This window comes from Oncorhynchus tshawytscha, linkage group LG05, assembly GCF_018296145.1.
Source record: "Oncorhynchus tshawytscha isolate Ot180627B linkage group LG05, Otsh_v2.0, whole genome shotgun sequence".
NCBI classification, from domain to species: domain Eukaryota; kingdom Metazoa; phylum Chordata; class Actinopteri; order Salmoniformes; family Salmonidae; genus Oncorhynchus; species Oncorhynchus tshawytscha.
This window is the reverse complement of record NC_056433.1, coordinates 67,248,217-67,262,064: the sequence shown is the minus strand read 5'-3', so window position 1 is coordinate 67,262,064 and position 13,848 is coordinate 67,248,217.

Here is a 13,848-nt window from a genome sequence, read left to right as displayed (position 1 = left end):
GTTACCTCTGCTGCAGAGGATAAGTTCATTAGATTTAACTGCACCTCAGATTGCTGCTCAAATAAATACGCCACAGAGTTCAAGTAACAGACACATCACAACATCAACTGTTCAGAGGAGACTGCGTGAATCAGGCCTTCATGGTCAATTTGCTGCAAAGAAAACACTACTAAAGGACACCAATAAGAAGAAGAGACTTGCTTGGACCAAGAAACACGAGCAATGGACTTTGGACCGGTAGAACTCTGTCCTTCGGTCTGATGATTCCAAATATGAGATTTTTGGTTCCAACCGCCATGTCTGTGTGAGACGCAGAGTAGCTGATCTCCCGTGTGTGGCTCCCACCATGAAGCATGGAGGAGGAGGTGTGATGGTGGGGGGTGCTTTGCTGGTGACACTGTCTGTGACTTATTTAGAATTCAAGGCACACTTAACCAGTATGGCTAACACAGCATTCTTGCAGTGATACTCCATCCAATCTGGTTTGCGCTTGGTGGGAATATAATTTGTTTTTCAACAGGACAATGACCCAAACCACACCTCCAGGCTGTGTAAGGATTATTTGACCAAGAAGTAGAGTAATGGAGTGCTGCATCAGATGACCTGGCCTCCACAATCACCCAACCTCAACCCAATTGAGATGATTTGGGATGAGTTGGACCGCAGAGTGAAGGAAAAGCAGCCAACAAGTACTCCGTTTTTGTGGGAACTTCAAGACTGTTGGGAAAGCATTCCTCATGAAGCTGGTTGAGAGAATGCCAAGAGTGTGCGAAGCTGTCATCAAGGCAAAAGGTGGCTACTTTGAATAATCTAAAATATATAATATATTTTGATTTGTTTATGAACACTTTTTTGGTTACTACATGATTCCATATGTGTTATTTCAAAGTTTAGATGTCTTCACTATGTAGAAAATAAAGAAAAACACTTAAATGAGTAGATGTGTCCAAATGTTGTTGTTTTTTTACCCTTTTTTCGTGGGATCCAATTGGTAGTTACAGTCTTGTCTCATCGCTGCATCTTCCTTATTGACTCGGGAGAGGCAGAGGTCGAGAGCCGTGCGTCCTCCAAAACACAACCTAACTAAGTCGCACTGCTTCTTGACACAATGCCCACTTAACCCGGAAGCCAGCCATCTGTTGGAGGAAATACTGTACACCTGGCAACTGTGCCAGCATGCACTGCGCCCGGCCTGCCACAGGAGTCACTAGTGCACGATAGGACAAGGAGATCCCTGCCCGGCCAAACCCTCCCCTAACCCAGACGATGCTAGGCCAATTGTGCACCACCCCAGGTGCGGCCAGCTGTGACAGAGCCTGGACTCGAACCAAGAATCTCTAGTGGCACAGCTAACACTGCAGTGCCTTAAACCACTGCACCACTCGCTGGGCCTGTGTCCAAACTTTTGACTGGTACTGTACATTAGCTTACCTTCTCGTCTGTGTCATATTTTGCAGCAGATCCTTAAATTCATTGATCCGTATCTTTGAAAATAATCGTTTTGGCATCTTCACGTAAATGACAGTGTTTCCTCCTAGGAGATAGCTGTACACTGTATGGGCATCTCAGGAGTCTCAAGAGAGGTTTGTTCTGGTGACATTGGGGACTCGCTGGTGCAAGCTGCCCCTAGAAACTCTACCTCAGGTATAAACACACAGCTTACCATAACTCCCCTAGGGCATTTACATTCCTGTACAATTCAAATTCCAAATTTCTTCACATTTTCCCCCACTTTCTTCCACCGTTTTTCCATTCATCAATATAATGGAACTTTTGAGAGATATTTCCTACAGTGTTTGTGTATTACAGTATGAATACTACATATATTACTAAATCACACTCTATGAAGACACATCTTCCATGATTCAACACTATAATAATTCCCTCTGAAGACATTGCATGCCAGTGAATGGAAATTACCATATTTTAAAACAGGAAGATGTTAAGGAGCATTGTCTGTCTGCCCACCTTAATATGATCGTCAGGGTTTACTCACATCTATACTCCTCCACATACAACTTCCTGAGAACATCTGTCATTTACTGTGAATGGTAACTTTGGTAACATAAGAGGGGGAATAATATGTAATAGAAAAAGGGGCCATGGCCATTGGCAATCTGAATGGGTAACCATCATACTGTCCTATCAAGGTGTGTCTGTAAAACTGGGAGTGGTCCGATATTCTCATCTATTGCAACAAGGCTTGTGACTCAGATTATGTTGATCTTCTTATTGCTGCTTTATTTTGTCTTAGGTTACCCTAGCCATAGATAAGAATAGAAAGACTCACTGAAATTGTAGGCATATGGAATTTCATAACATGCAAATCATTTTTTTGAAGCTTCCCCCTGAGTTCCCCCTAGAGTGTTGTGGTGTGTTTGTGGACTCCCGTGGAGAGATCGGCTGGTCACATCTACCTATAGTTAGTGTGAGTATTTTGAACTTTCCTAGCTACAAACCCTGGTACTAAGATGGTGTGTGATGTGGAGGGGTAAAAGCAGAAGGACAACCAACCTACTGAGAATCTCCTCATGTGTATCTCATTTGACATGCTTGACTAATGGCTGGGTCCCAAAGGTGCCCACAATGAACACAGAGGATATGAAAATTCATGTTGTTTGTGCTAGTGGAAATGGAAAAACTAAAATCCAGGTAGAAATAATGAATATACTCACATAGATGTGACCTTTTGTGGTGATTTGATTTGTGTTTCTTGTGTTATGTGTTTTGCACCAATAATGTGGTTATGTGTGGATTTATAATTCCAAACATATTTTAGGGATTCATTGTGAACTAACTAAGTTTTCCATTAGATACATACATGCAGATACTATGAAAAACTAAATAGAGGCGTGTCTTGGTGAATCAGATTTGAACAAGGATGAACAGATGAGTCATGCCAAAGGTACAGTATGTACTGTAGCGTACGTGTATGCCTGTGTGTGTGTGCACATGTGCGTGTGCAGCATTCTCTCACTCTACTTCCACTCACATAAACACCAATGACCAGACCCATATCATATCACTACCCGTGTGTTGACATTGTATCAGTAACAGAGTAAAGGTGTGAGAGAAAACACAACAATGGTATCTTATGGGGAAAACACTTTGGTAACACATGGTTCCCATGGAAGTCCTGCCTGTCACCCTCAGTGAAGATTAAATTATGAATCTGAGATGTATGACTGGTTCTTAACAGAAGTAATCTACAACGACACCCTTTGAGCTCTGTGTGTGTTTGGTTTAGTTCATTTTGAAGTTTGTGTAGCAGGATGGAAAAGATCACTATGGGTGATCCAGACACTCATCCAATGTTTATTGATGTGATTACCTGGAACAGAAGTAATTGTGTTTTCCTGTTTGTTTTTCCATAATTTTTCTATTTCCAATCTTTTCATCCATTCCATTCAGGTGTATCTAATTTAACTGAGTTTCAGGGTGGTAAAGAGGGACACCAACACATGCAACATGTGTGAGCAAGACACTGTGAGCAAGACAAAGGAGCTGATCGTGTAGTACAGGAAAAGGCGGGCTGAACAGGTCCTCATTAACATCAACGGGGCTGTAGTGGAGCGGGTCGAGAGTTTCAAGTTCCTTGGTGTCCACATCACCAACGAACTATCATGGTCCAAACACACCAAGACAGTGGTGTAGAGGGCCCAACAACATCTTTTTCCCCCTCAGGAGACTGAAAAGATTTGGCATGGGTCCCCAGATCCTCAAAAGGTTCTACAGCTGTACCATCGAGAGTATCCTGACCGGTTGCATCACCGCATGGTATGGCAACTGCTCGGCCTCCAACCGCAAGGCACTACAGAGGGTAGTGCGTACGGCCCAGTACATCACTGGGGCCACGTTTCCTGCCATCCAGGATCTCTATACTAGGCGGTGTTAGAAGAAAGACCAAACATTTTTCAAAGACTCCGATCACCCAAGTCATAGACTGTTCTCTCTGCTACCGCACAGCAAGCGGTACTGGAGTGCCAAGTCTAGGACCAAAAGGCTCCTTAAAACAGCTTCTACCCCAAATCGTAAGACTGCTGAACAATTGATCAAATTGCCGCACCCCCCTTTTGTTTTTACACTGCTTCTTCTCGCTGTTCATTATATACTAATCACTTCACTTTACCCTTACCTACAAATTACCTCCACATTGACTCGGTACCGATACCCCATGTATATAACCTTGTTATTGTTATTTTATTATGTTACTTTTAATTATATTTTACTTTTGTTTATTTGGTAAATATTTTCTTAACTCTTTCTTGAACTGCATTGTTGGTCAGGGCTTCTAAAAAAACATTTCACGTTAAGGTCTACACTTGTTGCATTCGGCGTGTGACAAATAAAGTTTGATTTGATTTGAACATGTAGGCTACAAATAATCAAATGTCTGTATACACGGCCCTCCAGGAGAGAACACTATATTGTCATTTTTTTGGTATTATTTCATCACAGGGTGTGTAACTACCAGTCAGCCATGATGTTGCATCATAGGATGCGGACATTGGGACATGTCGACTTGCAGTCCACAGTCAACATGATTGACAGAGAACTATATTGATACTGTAAATGGCTGCATTTATTTTATTTTATTTTTGTATTTTATTTTTACAATACAAAACCAAACATACACATACAAATGACAAGATACAGACCCACACAAATATCCACAACATCACCCCTGGCCAGACACACCTGCTCACACCCCCATCTCCAGCGCCAGCATCACTCTCGGCCACATGGCTTCAAACTGTACCATTTTGTTTCTTTCTGAAAGCCACACACTTTCAACATTTAGATAATAAATCATTTGACATTTCCACTGTGTTAACTATGGAGGATTGGTTGATTTCCTGTTTTGAAGTGCTGTATATGTTTTTTAGAAATATCATCCAACCCATTGGGTATCTCTCTGCACCCTCATATGCCATGTCTTGAAATATACAAACAGACAGATGAAAAGTACATTTACATTGTAAATGGCTCAATTCTTAGAATGTGTATTTTTACTCTCGCACTTGGACACATTATAGCAGGCAATTACTTCAGTCAAATTTCATTAGATTTTTTTTACAATCAAAGTCAACATTTATTCATAAACCCTGACAGAGGGATTTCAGATTGTGACATCTGATGTGACATTCCCAAATGTTTAGTGGAACTATACTGTGCCATTGTATCTTCCAGCAGAGAAAGTTACCCTTAGAGCAGCTTTTCCTCTTTCTGCCTTTCTCTCTCTCTCTCTCTCTCTCTCTCTCTCTCTCTCTCAAGTGGAGCCTCAGGCTGTGACACCTATTATGAGGTCTTTAGACTACTGGCTAATTAAATATAGCTGTAATTAAATTATAATGAGTAGCTAAGAGACAGCAGATGAAACAGTCAATTCATTAATTGCCTGGCCTGTGAATAGAGTAGGACTCTGTTAGCTCTGTTAGTCTGTCTGGGTCTATCTGGGAGAGGGACGGCCACACCACTGTCCATAATGTACATTGAACCCATATAGTTGTATTTGTGGTAGAGCATTAAGTTTTGTAGAGACAATTTGTTATGTTCTGTAATTTTGTTATTGTGTCAGCAGACAGTTGGTAAGGTTATTGTTTTGTCATTGTCTTGTCTGCTTCCTTGTAAGATGGTGTGGTACCAAGAAAGAGGTTCTAGATGTGCTTGGTAAATATCATTTTGGTTTACAAAGAATGCACTCAAATTAACTTGCACCTAATCATCTCTGACATGACTAGAAACACAAGCTTTCTCACATTCGCAATAACCATGAGTGAACTAACGCCTCAGGATGTCAATGTAACCTTTTATTTCCACCGATTACAGTGTTTTGGCAATCCCTATTGTGAAAGTGCTACTGATTTGAACTCAATTTAGCAACATAGCGTCAATTGTGAAATTCTGTACTTCAATATTAAACATTTTGAGAAAGGAGACTCAGTCTTGCCTCAGTTCTCAGTTTTGTTTTGTTCTTACTGTCAATAATATCTGACCTGCTAGCAGGAGTTAGCATCTCATTAAATAAATAATCTTTACAATAATAACCTGGTAACAACACAGCCATTTACGTAGTGTAAGAACAGGAAGGCAGATTACTACAGTGTTACAACATGAAGGTACAGTAGACAATGTAAAGAGGCATATTATCAGATAACTATTGTATATTGAGGAAAAACTGCAAATATATGAGGACAATCTCATCTCAGGAGTGCCAATGTTATTGTCAAACTATGCAAAGCAACTTTCAAATGCCCGTGTGCTGCTGAAACTTTATTGACACATAAAACAAGTGGACGTGCACACACTTACTATTCTGCTGCCACTTATGACGTACACACCCACGATAGGTGAGGCTGTCATAGTTTTGTGATGCAGGACTCAATGTGGGTCCCAATAGTCTAAAGTGGCTTCCTGTTCTCCTCCTTTCCTTTTCCTGCAATAGGAAAACCAGTGGAGAGGTAAAAGCACGACAGCGAGCTGGCACCCATTGTCAGGGTTATAGAGTGTTGGGATGAGGGACACCATTTTCCACAGCTCTAAGTGTTGGGATGAGGGACACCATTCTCCACAGCTCTGAGGACAGGGTGGGTGTCTGTGTCTGCAAAACCCTCACAGACTTCCTCTGAACTGAGGTGGAAGTGAAACGGCTTGGCATCCGAGGAAACACAGGAGATTCAGGAGAAGTCAGACTGACAGTGTTATATTTTGTGGTTTCTGAAATCCCCCCATAGAAAAAACAGCTCAGGCATTATGATTCAAATTCTCATGTCTGTCGGGCCTTGGTCAGCAGAATCTATAGTGTGGTTGCAAGGACTAGAGACTTGGTTCACTTGTTAACAAAAGTGAAAAGAGTTTATGCAATGGCATTATTCAGAAACAATAGCATAGGGCCCTGTTAAATGTATAGGTTGAGATAAATAATATATATTTTTAAACTAAGCTGGTCCATGGTTCATTTGCTCATGAATTTGAATTTCTCTTTGAAACTTTGACTCATAATTAATCATTTGTTCAGAAAAAAGTTATTGCTTCTGTTACATGGTGCAATTGAAATGGCGTCTTTGCTGCCATCTAGTGGATATTAATAAGAAACCGAGCTCTACATTCAGTGGTAGAGTAATGCGGAGAAGGGAGCGAATATGTTAAAATAATTTCATTTGAAAAATTTGAATCTAACTCTCCTCAAGTATTGACTTTTCAAACATACCTGCAAACCCTTCATCATATATACTGAACTGTTAACCTTTACTGTCAAAGCAGCATCTGGGGTGAGGGAATCAGAGGTGGGGAGTGTGTGTGCGTGTGTGTTTGTTCAGAATGGGGTGTTCAGAAGGAACTAGGGATAAGGTATGTTCCCAGATAATGTAAGAAACCCATTTCTAAACCTTTAATGCTTGGTATTAGAGTGCAGAAAGCCCTACTGCAGGAGGTAAGCTGTGAAAGGACTTCAGCCTTTTTCAGTCATGACCAGGTACAATTTGTGGGACTCAGCAGAGTCTCAGACACCTTATCTCCTTCCCTCCGTGAGTTCTTCCGCTGCTACTTTACCAGACCCAAAGTCCCAGGGAGTTATCTCTTCTACTCTGCAGCCCAGAGAAGGCCAATCTGTTGGGGCCTCGCGGCCTCTATCCCCTCCCTGTCTGTCTCCCAAATCAGCACCCAGCCATCACAGGGGTCTATCAGAATAGGTATGGGATTAAATTAAACAGAATCCATAGAGCATATTTGTTGGTACTGTACATCGATGACTCGCTTTTGGAGTCAGGTCCAGGAATAGTACTTACTGTCTCATAATATTTCAGATGGACCTGCAAACTGTATTGTTAGGGGATCTGAAAAACCCTGATAGTCAATGGGAAATATCATTATAGTCTTGGGTAAAGTATTTATTTTTAGGCAATATCAGTGGAATGTTACAAATAGGGAATTCAGGACCTTCGTAAGATATCATAGTAAAATGGGGGAGTGCTGTTGGATAATTTAAGACCCTCTAAGAAGAGGTAGGGTTTCAGATATTTTCAGACACACACACACACACACACACACACACACACACACACACACACACCAAGAGATGATTGAGAGGCTTTCAGAACTATCCTTCTTCCCAATGTCCCTGGCCCTCTGCCAACTCAGAGGAACATGTGATTAGCATGGCATGAAGTCTCTACCATGTTGTGAGATTTCACAGTGTTTTTGTCTGTCCCTGCCTGCTCTAACTTGTTTATGTAACCAGGTTTTAAAGGAATAAAGACAAAATAGTGTTTCTCTATGTAATGTCACCTTCAACTACCGAATGAAAACTTCACTTTACACTAGGAACTTGAAGTCATGTTTCTTTGTTTCCAAATATATTGTGCTGTGTTATTGTCTTTTCTTCAGGCCCAAACAATGCCCTGTCCTATAATTGACAGAGATATTGTTTATGTTGCTTTGATCCAATCTTTGTATTGGCTCAGGCAGATTTGTATTATCATCCCAGCCCTGAAAGGGAGATAGACAGAGGAACAGATTATTTTAACGCAATAGTATGTTTTGTAGAGACCTAAATCCCTGTTGTATCCCAGGGCTGGTGTGGTATTATGTAGATGTTGATCACTGGTCTAATCTCTTTTATAACCCTACTGTCTTATTAATGTTCTGTCTTCAAGTTTCATATTCCAAATGGCAGACGCCGTCTTGGTTAGAGAACGTTTCTCTTTTCTGTAGTTAGACAGAAACACATGCACATACCACAAACAGACACACACACAAGCACGCACGCACATACAAGAACATTAACAACCTCAGTCACCCGAGCCACGGACTGTTCACTTGGTCACCGTCTGACAGAAAGAGACAGCACATCTGCATCAGAGCTAAGACCGAGAGCTTCTATTGGACCATCAGACTGTTGAAGAGCCATCACTAGCCATCTACCAGGTGATGCACACTCACTCACTATCACAAACACACACACAAGCTATCACACACACACACACACACACACACACACACACACACACACACACACACACACACACACACACACACACACACACACACACACACACACACACACACACACACACACACACACAAACATCCAAACACACACACTCACTCACACACAGACTCTCACACATTCACAAAGCCAACGCTGCTGTTCCATGGTATAGACAATAAACCACTGGACCCTACTGCATTCTCAACATACAGCTGTAGCTCATTCTAATATTTAATCTACTGTACATTGCATTATAGTTACACTGTTTATACACACTGTATATTTATTTACAGTACCAGTCAAAGTTTGGACACACCTACTCATTCCAGGGTTTTTCTTTATTTTGTATTTTTTGTTTAACACTTGTATGATTCCATATGTTATTTCATTATTCTACAATGTTGAAAATAGTCAAATAAAGAAAAAACCTTGAATGAGTAGGTGTGTCCAAACTTTGACTGGTACTGAATATACTGGATTCTTGACATAGTTCACTCTAACAAATCTACTGCTGTACATCTCGTTCCTAGCGGATCTTGTGTAAATTAAATTGCATTTGGATTACTGTTACAATGCTATTTGGATTGTTAATTAGACTTGTTCCTAATTTTCTTGATTTCTTGATATATAGAAATATATATTTATTTTATTTATTATTTGTGTACTTGTTTGGCATTTTACTGCATTGTTAGGAGATAGTGGGTGCAGCAAAATGCTTATGTTACTAAAACATCTGCTAAACACATGCACGCACATGCACGCATGCCCACAAACACACACACACACACACACACACACACACACACACACACACACACACACACACACACACACACACACACACACACACACACACACACACACACACACACACACACACACACACACACACACACACACACACACACACACACACACACACACACACACACACACACACACACACACACTTAGAGCCTTAGTAACAGATGGGTTGCATTGCAGAACCACCTGCGTTTTGGCAGAAACATCAGCATTACATTCTCCCAATGTGATCACTCTGACCTCCTCCCCATAGGCTGCCTCATCGTTATCGGTGATCAGGCCTACCACTGTTGTGTCATCAGCAAACTTAATGAGAGTGTTGGACTCATGCATGGCCGTGCAGTCATGAGTGAACAGGGAGTACAGGAGGGGACTGAGCACGCACCCCTGGTGGTCTGCTTGAAACATGTTGGTATTACAGACTCAGACAGGAAGAGGTTGAAAATGTCAGTGAAGACACTTGCCAGTTGCTCAGCGCATGCTCGGAGTGCACGTCCTGGTAATCCATCTGGCCCTGTGACCTTGTGAATGTTGACCTGTTTAAAGGTCTTACTCACATCGGCTGTGGAGAGCGTGATCACACAGTCATCCGGAACAGCTGATGCTCTCATGCATGTTTCAGTGTTACTTGCCTCAAAGCGAGCATAGAAGTTATTTAGCTCATCTGGTAGGCTCATGTCACTGGGCAGCTCTCGCCTGTGCTTCCCTTTGTAACCTGTAATAGTTTGCAGGCCTTGCCACATCCGATGAGCATCGAGTCGGTGTAGTACGATTCGATCTTAGTCCTGTATTGACACTTTGCCTGTTTGATGGTTCGTCGTAGGGCAGAGCGGGATTTCTTATAAGCTTCCTTGAAATCGGCAGCTCTACCCTTTAGATCAGTGCGAAAGTTGCTGGTAATCCATGGCTTATGGTTGGGGTATGTACATACAGTCACTGTGAGGACGACGTCCTCAATGCACTTATTGATAAAGCCAGTGACTGATGTGGTGTACTCAGCAATGCCATCGGAAGAATCCCGGAACAAATTCTAGTCTGTGCTAGCAAAATCATCCTGTAGTTTAGCATCTGCTTCATCTGACCACTTTTTTATAGACCAAGCCACTGGTGCTTCCTGCTTTAATTTTTGCTTGTTTGCATTAATCAGGAGGATAGAATTATGGTCTGATTTGCCAAATCGAGGGCGAGGGAGAGCTTTGTACATGTCTCTGTGTGTGGAGTAAATATTGTGGAATTTTTTTCCCCTCTGGTTGCACATTTGACATGCTGATAGACATTAGGTAAAACTGATTTAAGTTTCCCTGCATTAAAGTCCCCTGCCACTAGGAGCGCCGCCTCTAGATGATCGTTTTCCTGTTTGCTTATGGCGGTATACAGCTCTCTGAGTGCGGTTTTAGTGCCAGCATCAGTCTGTGGTGGTATGTAAAGAGCTACGAAAAATACAGATGGAAACTCTCTAGGTAGATAGTGTGGTCTTCAGCTTATCATGAGATACTCTACCTCAGGTGAGCAAAACTGCGAGACTTCCTTAGATATCGTGCATCAGCTGTTGTTTACATCAATGCATAGGCCCCCGCCCTGTGTCTTACCAGAGGCTGCTGTTCTGTCCTGTCGATAGAGTGCATAACTCACCAGCTGTATGTTCTTAATGTCGTCGTTCAGCCGTGTGAAACATAAGATATTACAATATTTTATGTTCCATTTGTAGGATAAACGTGTTTTCAGTTCATCCCATTTATTTTCCAGCGATTGAACGTTAGCTAGCAGAACAGAAGGTCAGGGCGGATTAGCCACTTGTCACCTAATCCTCACAAGGCACCCTGATCTCTTTCAATGAAATCTCAGTCTCCTTCTCCTTCTCTGGGATCTGGGCATGGTCGGGTGTCTGTATTATATTCCTCCAGTCTGACTCATTGAAGAATAACTATTCTTCCAGGTTGAGGTGAGCAATCCAGTTCGGATGTCCAGAAGCACATTTTGGTCATAAGAGACGGTAGCAGCAACATTATGTACATTTTTTTTAAACTAAAAAAGTGAAAAAACAAACAAAATAGCATGGTTGGTTAAGAGCCGATAAGAGGGGTACCATCACAGTCTCACCTCAACCAAATATTTTCTGTAGTTGCGGATCAGACCTGCACAAAGGCCAGGAGGAATTTTGGACCATTCCTTTTTACAAATCTGTTTCAGTTCAGCAATATTCTTGGGATTTCTGGTGTGAACCATTCTGTTGTTGATGTACTTCTTTTTGGGTTGTTGTCCTTCAATTGGCGGACAGACAGCCTAACATTCTCCTGCAAAATGTCTTGATAAACTTGGGAATTCATTTTTTTCGTCGGTGATAGCAAGCTGTCCAGGAAATGAGAGAGCAAATTAGCCCCAAACCATGATGCTCACTCCACCATACTTTGGAGTTGGGATGAGGGTTTGATGTTGGTGTGTTGTGCCTTTTTTTACACAGATAGTATGTTGCGTGTTCCTTCCAAACAACTCAACTGTAGTTTCATCTGTCCACTGAAGATTTAGCCAGTAGTGCTATGGAACATCCAGGTGCTCTTTTGCGAACTTCAGACATGCAGCAACGTTTGCTTTTGGACAGTAGTAGCTTCTTCCGTGGTGTCCTCTCATGAACACCATTCGTATTTAGTGTTTTACACCATTCATATTTAGTGTTTTACATCAACAGAGATGTTAGCATGCTCCAGAGATTTCTATAAATCTTTATCTGACACTCTAGGATTTTTCTCCTCATTGAGCATTCGCGCTGTTTTCTTGCATTCATCTTTGCAGGACTGCCACTCCTAGGGAGAGTAAAAACATTGCTGAACTTTCTCCATTTATAGACACATTTGTCTTACTGTGGACTGATGAACATCAAGGTTTTTAGAGATACTTTTATAACCCTTTCCAGCTTTATGCAAGTCAACAATTCTTAATCTTAATCTTCTGAAATATCTTTTGTTTGAGGGATGGTTCACATCAGGCAATGCTTCATGTGAATAGCAAACTCACATTTTGTGAGTGTTTTTTATATTGGAGGGCAACTCTAACAATCTTGTCTCATTGATTGGACACTAGGTTAGCTGACACTTGACTCCAACTAGCTTTTGGAGAAGTCATTAGCCTAGGGGTTCACATACCTTTCCCAACCTACACTGTGATTGTTTAAATTATGTATTCAATAAAAATAAAAATGTGTGTGTTGTTAGTTTAACACTGTGTTTGTCGACTGTTGTGACGTTTTTTGAACAATTCACATACTTTTTCTTGCAACTGTATAAGTTTGGCCGGAAACACAATTAATGTGCCGATGTGTGTGTGGATGTGTGGGACTCACTGAGGGAAGCAGTGAACATGGTATCATATCCTAGAGCAGGTTGGTATGCGTTACATTTAATTGTGTCTATGTTTACAAGTGGAAGATGCCAGGTGTATATCCTTGTGGGGGTCTGTATGTGGAGGGAAGATGGTGTCTGGTGTGTTGAAGTGGAGGCAGGCGGTTGATCCTTCTAGAGTACATAGCCTCCTGCTGGGAGATATAAAAGGTGTGGTGGGTCCATACTCGGAAAGATGTTGCATAAAGCTTACTTCATTTAAAAAATATATATATTATTTTCGCTGCATCAGGGATAGCGTACACAGACATTGCTGGGGAGAAACTATACATACCTGGACTGGTGTTACACATAACACCGAGAGATCAATTTAACTGTAAACAACATGAAATCCCACTGTACAATGTGTGAAAACACAACACACAAGAGAGAGGATGAGATAGGAGCGAGAGAGAGGTCTCAAAGATGGCCCATTGGCCTGGTTGCCTAGGGAACAGAGCGTTTGGGGTTTCTCTGGGTCTGAGAGATAAAGAAGAACAACATGAGGGTACGACTGGGAGAAAGAGACTATGACCTCAGCTGATGCTGCACTGATTGTGTTGGATTGGCTTTCTGAATCCTAATGACATACACCCACATACACAACATTGCATTGGGTTGGCTTAATGAATTCCTGTCATAGACAGAAACAACACATACATTAAAAAAATAGACTGAAAC